The sequence below is a fragment of the Dendrobates tinctorius genome, unplaced genomic scaffold, assembly GCF_039654945.1.
Source record: "Dendrobates tinctorius isolate UK_male_01 unplaced genomic scaffold, ASM3965494v1 ptg000020l, whole genome shotgun sequence".
Lineage (NCBI taxonomy): Eukaryota > Metazoa > Chordata > Amphibia > Anura > Dendrobatidae > Dendrobates > Dendrobates tinctorius.
In genome coordinates, this window is record NW_027361688.1 from 42,222,900 (window position 1) to 42,237,625 (window position 14,726).

The window sequence follows — 14,726 nt, forward strand, 5'->3', positions numbered from 1 at the left end:
AGCAGTGTATGGGGTGAGTCCGTTCCTCCTCGTGGTACCCCTGGAAAATACCTGCTGCTGCAGGCAAAACTGAACGCGGACAAATCCTGTTGTAAATCTTTTGTGATAGGCAGAACGGAAGGTGTAATCTTCAAACTTTTATAGATAACAACTACAGGAATGCCAGTCACAAATAAGAATATGATGAAGAAGAAGAATATGAAGAAGATGAAGAAGTAGAATATGAAGAATAATAGTTGAATAAGAAGAATATGAAGAATGTAAAAAAAAAGAATAATAGGAAGAAGGTGAAGAAGATGAATAAGGTGAAGAAGAAGTTGATGAAAAAGATGCTGCTGCTGAGGATGATGAACGAGAAAATGTGGGAGAAGTAAAAAAGAAGGTGAAGAGCATGGAAGCAGTGAAACATAAATATCTGACAAAATATAAAAAAGCTTAACATAGTCAATATCTTTGTAACTCCGAACGTCTTAAGAAAAATTAATTCCTGCTATTCCATTTATCGGTCCGATCCAATCCGATCTGATATTTCCCGATATCAGAAGGTATCGCTCAACACTACTAGTGAACAACAATGGAGTGCATAAACAGTTCACAACGGTATATACAAAAAGATCACTATACTGAAACAGACATATGTCTATATAGAACAATATCTAAATACATGCTCCTATAAATTAATATGGCTACAATGCCAGTAGGGCCACTTAGTGCTGCTACCACAGGAACAAAGATATAGCCGGTGAGCACACATTATGCCAGAGAGACCTCTTATCCCTCCCACTGGGGGACATGTAATAGCACCCACCCAGATAGAGGTTAATAACCCTGAGACAACATTACCTCCAAACGAGAATTTGGATGGCCGGGCAGTCCGCCCGTCTCCCCGACGTGCGTTTCTGAGCTATACTCCTTCGTCAGGGGGCGTGGAATAAAGTGAAAACATGATGTTTAAATACCACCGAACCGGAAATGCCCGTGACGCAGACCGGAAGTGACGCATGGAGCGCCATGGTAACCCGAGGACGCCAGATGGCCGTCGCGTCATGGAATGGGAGGCGCCAAGGATTGAAGGCACTCCCCACACACATGAAGACGCCGAGACCATCAGGCATGCCCAGGCACAATGCGCATGCGTACAGGACCGCCGCCACGTCATTTCAAACCACCGCAATTAATTTGGGATTGTAACCATATTAATTTATAGGAGCATATATTTAGATATTGTTCTATATAGACATACTGTATGTCTGTTTCAGTGTAGTGATCTTTTTGTATATGCCGTTTTGAGCTGGTTATGCACTCCATTGTTGTTCACTAGTAATGTGGATCACACTTGCCAACTCTTTCTGTGAGCATATTTAAAACATTTTTTGCCTCCGTATTCTAATGTTAAATGATATTTGAACATCTTGATAAAGTTTTTTTTTGGCCGTGGCTAGTCCTGCACATCCTCTTGCACTGCTGCCCTTTGTTTGGTCTTTGCACATGTTCCCCATTTTTTCCGTTTCTGTCCTTTCCCCAATAAAGATGATATATTTATATTTACTAATATGGGATCTTTGGTCGTAATTTTTTGTGGTTTCCATACTCCCGTTCTATGATTTGTAGGGATTGATCCTTTATTGTCCAGGATTAACAGCACTTGAATGTTAGGAGTCAGGTTTTTGCGGTCGCTATGCAGGAATCCAGACCCTCACATTCTGCAGTCTCCTGCTCTTTATCCACTGCAGAAGAGATTGCAGAGGAGATTGCCTTGCAGCAAATCTCTCCTAAGGGTAAGTCCTTCTGTCCTCTTACTGAGCATGCTCATGGGACGATCTCCCATTGGAGATCGGGAGTCAAGTGCTCAGGTCCTGCTCCAAATCTCATTTGTCCATCTCAGAGATCTGGAGGCGTGCGGAAGGTCCCGGCTGCTATAAAAGGCACGCATGGCTGTTCCACCATGCACTAGTATAGTCATACTTGCTGCTGTGTGCATGACAATGAATGCATGATTCTGGTGAATGACTCATTTGAAACCCCTACCCTTTGATATTACGCTTGTGTGAGGGATTGAGTTCAGTACCAGCGCCAGCGCTCCTCTGCTTTATTGTCCACAGCTGCTAGCGTCCGACATTGCGCTTGCGTCTAGCATTGTCGTATAATGGCAGTGTCCTACGCCGCGCTGCAGTAGCAGCCCACTTACGCGTTCGCGGCTGCGACGCTACACACACGGTAGGTCTAGAAGGACTTAGTACCGCCATCTTTGGCTATTCCTGTGACCTTATACCGTGTGTGTAACTACTCTGAGTACTTGTGACCTTAACAGGCTCAGCTCTTTTGTTTATGTTTATAGGCATCTCTGTGATTTAACAGAGATTGCTCTGTGCACTTGGGTGATGGTTAACCCTGTGCACAATACCGCCATTTTGCTTCTGCCACCACTTAGCAGCGGTTATACCACCTACTGCACAGTGGACCCCGAGCGGCGTACGCACTTTATTATTATTTTTATTTAGTGCGTTCCGCCGTTCCTAACATTGTATTTTGCACTGTCATATACAGGATGCTGTTATATACCTTTGCTATTGTGTTTTAGCAGCATGATGTAGACAAAGAGAAGTTGAATCCAATGATGAATCGTGTAAATTACTGGATGCAGCAATTCTGACACAATCACAGTTTTTAGACTTAAAGCAGAGCTGAGAAAGCTAACTCCGCCCACACCAGGCGGATTTATCCCTAAGAGGTTAACATGGACAACACTAGTCTTGCAACGTGACATATCCCTAAATTCTGAGTTTCAGTCTCTATCTCCTGCTGTCTTCGGATTATATAGAAAAATCTTGTTGATATATTGTTTTTAAATATTTTAGGTCACAGAACCGTATATTCTTTCAGCAGAGAGAATTGGGTCAGTTATGCAACTCACATTTTCATCAAACTCTAATGAGAGTGAGAGTAAGATCAGAGTGTGATCAGAGTGTGATCAGAGTGTGATTCGATTCTCTTCAACGAGAAGATGGAGAAAAAAAATTCTCCAGCTTCTCCATTCTGTCAGTCTGTGGAAATCAACTGTATTGGGATGTCATTCGAGTGCAGTCCAAAGTTTTCCACTGTCTCATTGCCTTCCATGGCTGACTGTGATCCGAATATCAGATCACACTTGGGCATGCAGTAATTTTTTTTATGGTGGTCTGAGGAAAAAATCAGATATGTACATGTGCCTATAGACTAACATTAGTCCAAATGTTTTGTAGTATCACATTATGACAGAAAATATGGCCATGTGCACAAGCTCTAAGGGCCCCGTCACACATAGAGATCTCGCTAGTGAGATCGCTGCTGAGTCACAAGTTTTGTGACACAACAGCGATCTCACCAGTGAGATCGCTGTGTGTGACAGCGATCAGCGACCGGCCCCCCTGCCGGTATCGCTGATCGCTGTAGGAAAGCCATGGACATTTTTTTGGTCACTGGTCTCCCGCTGGCCAGCACGCATCGCTGCGTGTGACAGGCGGGAGACCAGCGATCAGCTGGTAACTTAGGTAGGGTTTCTAAGCACTGCGCTGTGCTTAGAAACCCTCTGTGTACATTAGTTACCAGCGCGCTGATGCAGGGAGCTGGTAACTAAGGTACACATCGGATTTCTAAGTGACGCACGTCCCTTAGAAACCTGATGTGTACCTTAGTTATCAACTCCCTGCATCAGCGCTCTGTTAACTAACGTACACAGCGACGCCGCGCGCTCGGCGTCGCTGGTCCTGATCGCTGGTGAAGCTGTCTGTTTGACAGCTCACCAGCGATCAAGTAGCGACTCACCAGCGATCCTGACACATTGATATCGTTGTCGGGATTGCTGGTGAGTCGCTATGTGTGACGGGGCCATTACTCTCATTTACAAAGCTCTCCAAAGTGCTACATCTCACTCATCTCTATCTACCGCCTTACTGGAACTTTATATTTTGGCAATAATTTAAGACTAACCTCCTCCAGACGTGGAAGTACTATGACATTTGTGGGAAATCAGACCATTGCATAATAACATAGTGCAGGTTTCTGAGTAAAAAATTGCCTCGGCAAGAGGTTGCACTAGTGCATAATTATTTATGATAACTAGAGCCAAGTTTCGCTTTTCTATTGAAAAATGAAATCGTGCCATCGACCTCCGCCCTCCATCCAGATGCCCCCAAAAAAGGAAAGCTCTTGTAGCAGTGAAGTGACTTGAATAGTACATCATCAAATGTTTACCTGATGACGCCAAGTTCAAGTCATCTTACTTCTTCACCCAAATGCGTCAATCATGTGATTATTGGAATTGTTTGCATTATTGCTTTTGGTAATTTTAAAAGAAGAAAATATCTCTAACTTTATTTTGCCCTTAATATACAGGCATGGAAAATGGGCACACACAGCATGCGATCACAAGTAGCTCAGGCAGATCTGAGTATGCTTTGAGAAACCGCTGAACCACTAAGTTGAGCAAGTGTGCCAGGCATGGTACATGTGCGAGGTTGTCAAGCTTCAAAGCAACCACCAGTTACAGCCATTGTCACATACGACCATGCCTGGTTTCAGGTTCAGGGGCAACAGCCACAGATCAGTCTGGTCTGTTAGACCTATCAACAACTCTGCAGCGGTGTGTGGTTTGTCACCTAAGCAGAGTAGCTTCAGCAGAGTCTGTTGCTGCTTGGCTGAGGCAGTGCTGCAGTGCTTCCAGCTTGCGACTGACATTTCAGAGATGGTGGGTGAGGAAGTGCAGGAACTGCTGTAGAAGGTGGAGGGAAACCCTGATTGAGCCAAGGCACAAAATTCTCTGTGTCGGTAGCACATGTTCAATCCCAGGGTCCGAATGGGTCCCGGCTTCCGCAATGTTCACCCAGTGCGCCTAGAGGGAAATTTAGCGTCCCTGGCCACAAGCACTTGTCTATGTGACTGTGGTTAAGTGGATCTTCACAGTAACAGTGTTGGTCAATGCACGGCTGATATTATGGGACACGTGCTTGTGTAAGGCGGGGACGGCAAACTGGGAGAAATAGTGGTGGCTGGGGACTGAGTACTGAGGGACAGCTGCCACCATGAGGTTGTGGAAAACTTCCGTGTCTCCCCACGCCTAAATAGCAACATTTCCAAGGCAAGCAATCTGTATAGTGTATAGAGTGGTGCATAGAGATACATTTCTTTCTACCAGGACAGGTTAAAGACAAAGTATATTATTTAGATATTTAAGTAGAGAAAATTATCCTACACTTGGCAGCGCAGCATGTGACTCAATGCTAAAGCTACTGCATGCCATGCTACAGTCACAAGTGTGTCACATCCTTGTGGGAGGTTTGAGGTTAGAACATCATTACGTATGGTGAATCTCAAGGCTTCCATTTAGCCTGTGTGTTTGGTATCCCATAATAAATATATTTAGTTTCCTTTGGTGCTGAAGAAGTTAATGACCCTTTTTATGCAAGTTACAAACATGCAGCGCCATCTCACAGCTGCTCCTGACATTATCATTTCCTCTTTCTATAAAATCTGGCCAGACCTTCCCTTTCTTGCCAGTGAATGTTTTCAAACTGGTTCCCTGAAGTTGCTATGAAGTTGGAGATCGTTTTTGCTGCTGGAGATTGTATGCTGTTTTGGGTGCAAGCTTTTATTATTGTCCTATTCCCATTTTCTTTGTATGTTCCTACTCTTCCCTTTATACCTTTCTACCTTTGATGACTGTTTTGTATGTTAGTTGCTTTTTGCAATCCCTATTTTTGCTATGTGCTTACACACTAGCATTTCTGTCCCTAGGGGCGGGGACAGCTTAGGGTATATCAGGAGAACAGTAAGGCATGTGGCCCAAGACTCCTCACTATCAGAGGTACCTTTAGGAGCAAGGGTATTAGGGTACCAGTCCTAGCGACAGTGCAGGGCCTCTTTCCCTTATCATGTGCAGTCACATTGTGACAGCTACAGAATGTGTGTTTGAATTACATTAAAAACCATACCTCAGGAATATAAAATAATTATTACATAGATATAGATTTATTTACAGAAGACACACAGTTGAATAAACCCTTCCCAATCGTTTGCAGAACAAGAACCAGTGTAACGACTATGACATATGGAGAGACTGGGTGTCATTCCTAGTATGTCAGCAGAGAGAGACTTTGTTATACACAGTGTCTGTGTCTTATGCTAGTGTCAAGAGCAGGACAACTGTGTGCTGTACGTTATAAAAAAAATGCCTATATTTGACCACAATAGCAAAAGGATCTCCTTATAAACTAGAAAAACCCATAACAAGACAGGAGCTTGCAGGCCAAGCAAATAAGAGCAAATCTTTATTGATGAAATGACAAACAAGATAAAAAAAATTGATAAAAAGGGAGAATGTCACCACAGAAGCTTATTCCACTATGTAAGCAAAAATATCATACACTCTCTAGTAATATATAAGCAGTAATTATTGCAAAATATGAATATGAACTGTTATGGTAAATATTTGATACTCTGATATTAATATCATTTAGATCATTTGTATATCTGTATATCTTTGATACGTTTGTGTTTTATATTAGCTTTATAAGTGTTATTCATAAAAGCAATAATCCAAGGTGTTATTTCTGATAAAGATGTGTCTTTGTGTTTAGTTGTCTTTGTTACTGAATGAATAGGAAACTGTGTAGAATTAGTTTGAAGGAATTCAGCAGAATCCATAATTTATGACTTTTTTTTATTGCCAATTAACATATCTTTTCCTTAGGTAATGTACTAAGCCATTCACCTTTCTTTTGTGGGTGTGATAAAACACTTGTTCTTTGGAATTTAAGGGCAAACAAGAATGGTCCAAAGTAATACAACAATAAAATATTGTTTTTCTATTTACATGTTGCAATTTCAAAGAAGAAACAGAATAAACAGCATGTGCAACAATAAAAGCTCTCTTAATTAATGCTTGGCTGTACACCCTTTGGCATTGATGACAGCCTTCAAACATTTCTTGTAGCCATCAATAAGTTTCATGCACTTCTCAGCTGGTATTTTCTCCTACTCTTCCTTTGCAGTTTACTCAAGCGCTTGAATGTTTGCAAGGTTCTTTTTCCCAATAGCAGATATCAGCTCACTCCAAAGATTTTCAATGGGATTGAGGTAAGGACTCATTGTTGGTCATTTTAAAACAGTCCATTTTTTTGTTTTTAACCTTTCCTGTGTACTTTTGGAAGTGTGCTTTGTGTTATTGTCTTGTTGGAGGACCCATGACCTTCAGCTCAAACCAAGTTTTCTTACACTGGGAAGGAAATTACGAGCTAAAATCAATGGATAATTCTCTGATTTCATGATTCCTGTGATAAAGTCAAGGCCTCCAGTACCAGACACAGAAAACGCAACCCCACAGCATTATGGATGCTACCATGTTTAACTGTGGGTAAGGTGTTCTTTTCCTTATAAGCTTCTTTACACCATCTTTAAACAAACCGTTAGCTTGAATTGCCAAAAAGCTCTATTTTTGTTTCATCTGTCCAGAGAACATTTTCTCAAAAGGATTATGGTTTGTCAAGGTAGTCTTTGGCAAAGATCAGTCGTTCCTTTATATGACTTTTCTTCAGCGATGGTTTCTTCCATGGTCTTCACCCATAAAGCTCTGTTTGGTTTAGCATGTGGCGTATAGTACTTGTTGAAACCATGACCCCAGCCTGTTCCAGGTTGGACTTCAGGACTTTGGATGTTTGACATGGTGTTTTTTCCACCATTCGCACCAACCTTCAAAGACATCTCTTGTCAATTTTCCTCTTTCCCCCCCACATATAGGGAGGTTTGTGACTGTTCCATGCATGGCAAACTTCTTAATAACATTGCACACTGTTGAAACTGGGATATCAAAATCTTTGGAGATGGCCTTATATCCTATAGAAGTCTTGTGTTTGTTAATAATAGCAGTTCTGATGTCCTCAGACAGCTCTTTTGTCTTCACCCTTGTGACAAAGGAACAGGACCATGCCAAGTCATGAAGTCATGATTCACTGGCTAATTCATGTCACATGGGCACCGACAATTAATCACAGGTGATTCTCATTTTGTGATTTACCACAGGCGAGTCAAAATGTTTCCATACTAATTTAATGAAAAGGGTGCCAACACCAGTGCACAGTAAGCGTTAGGCTTTTCTTTTTCTCCCTACCCTTATTTTTAGTTTTAAGTTATTATTTTATGATTTGCTCTTTTGTATTTAACACGAGTGCTCTACACAAAAAATCAGTCAGTTTCAATTGATTCATTTTTTTCAGGACATATTCCACATTATGTACTTAAACTTCATGGGTGCCAATAATGATGAGATGGAGTGTACATGTGAAAATAAGCGACTTTGCAATACATCTTATCAGAGAAACCTGCTTTTTTCTCTGCCAAAACTGATCAGTCATTATAAAAATTCTCAATTCTGAATTCAGTGAAGACAGACTTTCCCATTACTGAGATAAGAGATGGAAGCTGCTACTGATAAGATTCTACCTAAATAGGACAAGGAGGGAGGAGCTGTGCCTCTAAAGTCTCCCACCTTCTGTCTACATAGAATTGCATTCATAGCAGGTACCATTTCCCATCTCATTGTTGGTTGTGAATGCTCAGTAGATTCCTATCACTGTGCACAGTGACAATGCGCTCTCTCACTGGCTATGATAAGAAGTGACAATCCGACAACAAAGTGCACTGTCATTACACATTGTAAGAAGAGAAAACGTGAGCAGAGACCATCATCGCCCCTACAAGTGATGTCACAAGTTGTAAAAAAATTAAAATAAAGCAGTTAGAGTAATGATAGAAAGATTTGGAATTTTTACTTGAAGTATATTAGGAAAAAAAGATTAGAATATGATATTAAATAGATATTTGGGATTAAAATAAAAGTTTGTTTCGGCCACCCGTTTAACCTTATATACTGTCTAAAAAGTGGTTCTGAAAAGCTCCCTTTTAAGCTTGTAATTTTCAAATTTTATTCATTTTAGCAACATATAGACTTAATAAAAAAATAGAAATGAGAAATTTTTCAATTGTCTCAGTTGTGATGTGAATCTGAAGACAATCCTGGCACATTCAGTGGCATGCATTATTACTTGCCACTCTTTCTTTCTTGTGCAAAACCATCAACAAAATATTTCCGACCTGCGTATGAAGAGCCGGCAGGGCACCAGGTGCGGTATCCACTTTGTTTCCGTAAAATCGCTGCACACCAACCTCTTCACCAACTTCCATTCATTTCCAAAACAATGGGTGGCATTCTGAAATAATAGTTCATGGTCGCGCTCTGATATTTGCACAGTGTAGATGAATAAACACATGCCTGTAGCTCAAAGCCTGAATTTGCACTTTCTCCGAAACGACACATTATAAAACAGGGAGGTGGGGGAAGTCAAATGAAAACATGACAGATAATGGAAAGAACAGAACAGTCCAGGTAGAAATGAACTAAAAGCAGTTAGCCATTAACGATGTGATTAACTGCTCCATTCCTGATCATGACATGAAATAATGAATGATTGGGACTTATTTGCACATCGCTTTCCACCACTCCCAGTACTACGCATTAGTATTAATTGTTATAAATATCTTCATTAAGATGTGACATTTAAAATGTGTGCAATGCTGCAACATTTATTCCCTGATAATTAGGCGTCAATGTGATCAAAATGATATTGTTTCAATTAATTAGTGTATAAATATAACCTTTATAGGAGCAGAACTTTTCATCAAAATCTTCAGTTTTGCTGAGCAACAGCTCAGTGGGTGAAATAAATATTGAACACGTAACCAATCATGTATAACAATGAGAAATACTGCGCCTTGAAAAAAATATTCATACTTGTAGTCTAATATCAATAAATAAAATCCTTGGTGACCAGTTGCCTTCAGAAGTCACATAATTAGTCAATTGAGTCCTCAAGTGTGTGATTTATTTTTAGTATAACTACAGCTGTCTTGTGAAGGCCTTAGAGGTTTGTTTGAGAACATTAGGGATTAAATAGAAACATGAAAGCCAAGGAACACACCAGACAGGTCAGGGATAAAGTGAGGGAGAAGATTAAAGCAAGATTAGGTTATAAAAAATAGCTCAAGCTCTGAACATCTCAGGGAACACTGTGTAATCCATAATCCAAAAAATAAAGGAGTATGGCACAGATGCAAATTTACCAAGACATGGCTATCCTTCTAAACTGACATCCCAAGAAAAGAGAGCACTAATAAGAGAAGAAACTAATAGGCCCGTGGTCACTCGGTAGGAGCTGACACATGTGAGCGGCGCCGACTGAGTGTGGAAGAAGGTGTTCTGGTCAGATAGGACCAAAGCAGAACATTTTGGGCTAAATGCAAAACACTACGTATGGAGGAAAATTAATACTGTACATCACCCTGAAAACACCATACCCACCATCAAACATAGTCATGGCAGCATCATCTTGTAGGGATGCTTTTCTTTAGCAGGAACGGGTACATTAGTCAGAGTTTATGGAAAGATGAATGGAGCTAAATACAGGGCAGCGCTGGAGGAAAACATACTAGAGATTGCAAAAGACTTTAGAGATTGCAAAAGACTTTAAACTAGGGTGTAGGGTGACCTTCCAGCAGGACACCCATCCTAAACATACTGCCAGAGCTACTTTGAATGGTTTAGATCAAAGCATATTCATGTGTGTGAATGGTTCAGTCACAGAGTAGACCTAAATTCCATTGAGAATCTGTGTCAAAACTTGAATATTGCTGATCACAGATGCCTTCATCCAATTTCATTGAGCTAAAGCTAGTTTTCAAAGAAAAAGGGGTAAAAAATTCAGCCTCTTGATGTGCAAAGCTAGTAGAGACAGACCCTGAAAAGACTTGCAGCTAGAATTGCAGCAAAAGGTGGTACTACAAAGTATTGACTCAGGGGGACAAATGCAAGTCATAATTTTAAGATATAGATTTTTAAAATATTATGACATGTATCCTTTCCTTTACACTTCACAAATACTTGCTACTTTGTGTTGGTATATCACATAAAATCAAAATAAATTACATTTAAATTTATGAGTGTAACATGAAAAAATGTGTTCAAAGGGTATGAATACTTATTCAAGGCACTGTACTGGGAACATATAGTGTGGCCAGATCAGACAAAAATTTAACTCTTTGGATGCTATAGAACACACTATGTTTGGAGGCTAAAAATCACTGTATATCACCCCAAAAATGCCATACCAAAAGTACAATTTGAAGGTTTTTGAATAAATCTACAGTACAGACCAAAAGTTTGGACACACCTTCTCATTCAAAGAGTTTTCTTTATTTTCATGACTATGAAAATTATAGATTCACTCTGAAGGCATCAAAACTATGAATTAACACATGTGGAAATATATAATTAACAAAAAAGTGTGAAACAACTGAAAATATGTCTTATATTCTAGGTTCTTCAAAGTAGCCACCTTTTGCTTTGATTACTGCTTTGCACACATGTGTTAATTCATTGTTTTGATGCCTTCAGAGTGAATCTACAATTTTCATAGTCATGAAAATAAAGAAAACTCTTTGAATGAGAAGGTATGTCCAAACTTTTGGTCTGTACTGTATGTCTTCCAGGGTGTATTTTGCCACTGACACCTGGACGAGCAAACACCGGGCATGGACATTACATCTCGCTGTGTACTGGGTGACTCTGTTGGCTGTGGGGGCAGGTGGGCAAGGGTTTGCTCCACAAATCTTGGAATTCCCAAGGCTTGCAGGACAAACCTCTGTATCTAAAGTTTCCTCCACTGCTTCTGCCTCCTTCCACCTCCTCTAGATCCTCTACCTGCACCCTCAACCCCTCACTTAATGGGACACGCATTCCAACAATGCTGAGAGAATCCCTCCACCTCCATACTGCACAGCCAGGGCTCACAGCAATCAGGCAGTGTTTAAATTAATATGCTTTGGAGATCGCAGTCACACAGCTCAAGAGTTGTAGGCAGCTATACAGGCGAAGTTTGAGCAATGGCTGTCTCCACTGAAACTGAAGCCAGGGAAGGCTATGTGGTATAACGGTGCAAACCTTGTGATGCCGCTACAGTGGGAAAAACTTACACACATGCCTTGCATGGCTCACGTCCTCAACCTGGTGGAACAGCAATTTCTCTGCCACTATTCTGCCTGGAGACGCAGCTGCAAAAAGCTGTGTGCTCACTTCCAGCGTTCAATTCTCGCAAGTCATCAACTTGCATTGCTACTAAGGTTTTTTGGCCTATTTTTAACTGTTTGATATGTGATGTGCCAACAAAGTGGAATGCCACTCTGCACATGTTGCAGTGACTGTTGCAGCAGCGAAGAGGCCTGGTGCAGTATGTCCTTTTGCATAGCCTAGGCCAAAACAGTACAGATGTGGTGCAAATTACGCTTGCCGAGTGGGCACACATGAAGGACCTCTGCACGCTTCTGCACAGTTTCAAAAAGACTACTCACATGGTTAGAGCTGACGATGCCATCATCAGCATCACTGTTCCAGTCTATAGTCATGCTGGAGCACACTTTGTATAGTCTGCGGGAGGAGGTGGTGGTCCCACAGGAAGAGGTGGATGCAGAGGAGGATGCGGAATGGATAAAAATATCTCTAAGTTTTGGACTCTCATTGTAGAAGTTGGTGCCATGGGAGGGTGGATTACCGCAATCAAGGGGGCTCATGGCACCAGACAAACTGTTATTGAAGGTGTAGGAGTTGAGGAACAAATGGAGGAGGATGAATTGGAAGTGGTGTTGACATTGCAATAGTCAGCAGATGAAGAGGATAATGAACTCCAACCCTGTCTGTGGTTGGCAGGAGGGAATGGAGGAAGCAAGCTTGAGTGTTACCCTGCCACCAACTCACCATGGACTTGGACTTCATGGAAGCGCCCAACATATGAGAGCCTTCTTGCTGCACTATCTGCAACATGATGCCCATATTGTTAGGATTAGAAATAGTGCTGAATACTGGGTTGCCTCTCTATTCCATCCACAGTGCAAGAGTAAATTTTGCCAGATTATCACCCCCCCCCCGGGAATGGGATGCATGCATGTTGGAGTATTGAAACATGCTTATAGTCAATCTTAAGAGTAATTTTCTCCAAGGAAGCAGTGGGGTATGCAGTGTGCATCATAGTTATAGACTTCCAACCATGGGAATGTTGAGTTGTCAATGCTAAACTAGTAGCAACAGCATAAATGGCTTAAACAAATTCTATGAGTTGTTTCACACATTTTTTACACCAGCTCGTGCACCAGAAGAACAGAGTACAATTCTGACATGTTGTGAACGATTGGAGAGGATGGTGCAGGAGTATCTGGAGTTCAATATCAATGACATCAAGGGGAGTTTGGACCCTTTTGCATTTCGGTCTTCAAAAGAGGAAGAGTGGCCTGAGTTCACCTGTCACATCTTGAAGCTTTTGTCATGCCCAGCTTAGAACGTGTCTTTGGCACTGCTGGTAATGTGCTGACGGATAAGTGCATCTGGCTGTCCCCTTGAAAGTGTAGATCACCTAATTTTCATCAAGATAAACAAGTCATGGATCTCCAATGACTTTTGCACCCCAGTCTAAGACTGCGCAGATTAGGCGATGGTGTAGTTTTTAGTGTGCTGCGTTGATCTCACATTATTGCAGTCTGTTACACCTTTGTCATGGCTTGTGTGCCTGATGTTTCTAATGATGCTGATGTTCCAAACATTTTTGGAAATGTGAAAACTCCAATTTGGGTATCTGTCATGATCCAGGTAGTATCTGACAGAGTAAATGCACAAGGTAACCTTTTTTTTTTCCCTTGGCTGTGTGCCAAGGGTGGTTTTGCCCCCGGTGGCCATTAGGGTCATTGCACTGTGGTGACTTCAGTTGTAGTTTTCCCCCCGGTGGCCATTAGGGTCATTGCACTTTGGTTGCCTTAGTTTGTGCATGTAATTAGGTATCAGGTGTGATAGCTCTATAAGAGAGTATCAGGTGTGTTAATCACTGTTGGTGATAAAGTATTCATTTGTAAGCAAGCCTGGGTGAAGGAAGGAGCTAAAGGAGAGTCACGGGCAGCTCAGTGAGATTCCTGGAGTGTCAGCTATGGTGTCTGAAAGGAGTGCTGGCATGGTGTGGTGGAGTCGCAGCTATGGTGTCAGCAAGGAGTTCATGCATGGATTGGTGGAGTGGCAGCTGCGGTGTAGAGCTGCACTCAAAATGCTGGACTTGGTTGCTGAGAGCTGGATTCAAGCATGCTGGACTTTTTGGCAGAAAAGCTGGACTCATTTGCGGGACTCTGGTTCTGGACAGCTGCACACAGGTGTGGACTCTGTTTGCTCCAAGGCTGCACTATGATGCTGAGAAGGTCCGTTTCTGGACAGCACACCCAGATGTCAGACACGGTGGAGGAAAAGATGCTTGCAGATGGTGAGCTCTGTTGCTGGGAGCGTAAGCAGCAGAGCAAAGCTAAGTGGTGTTCCCCTGTTATGTCATTTTCCTTATGTGTGTTTAGTGCAGTGGTGGGATTAGTTTCCGCACCGACCAATTCCCTAGTGAGGGTTTAGGTGCAGGGCGAGCTAGAGTTTAAAGGTATCCTGAGCAGCGCCCAGTGCGGAACCGGCCTAGGGAACGCTAGGAGTGTAGAGACACTGACTCAGGGGAGTGCAGGAGGGCTCCACTTCCCCGTTTCCCTATCGCAGGGCCACCATTGTTATTGTTACCCAGGTTTTCCCAATTCCCCCTGTTTTATTGTATTAGTTACCGGCCTGCGAGCCA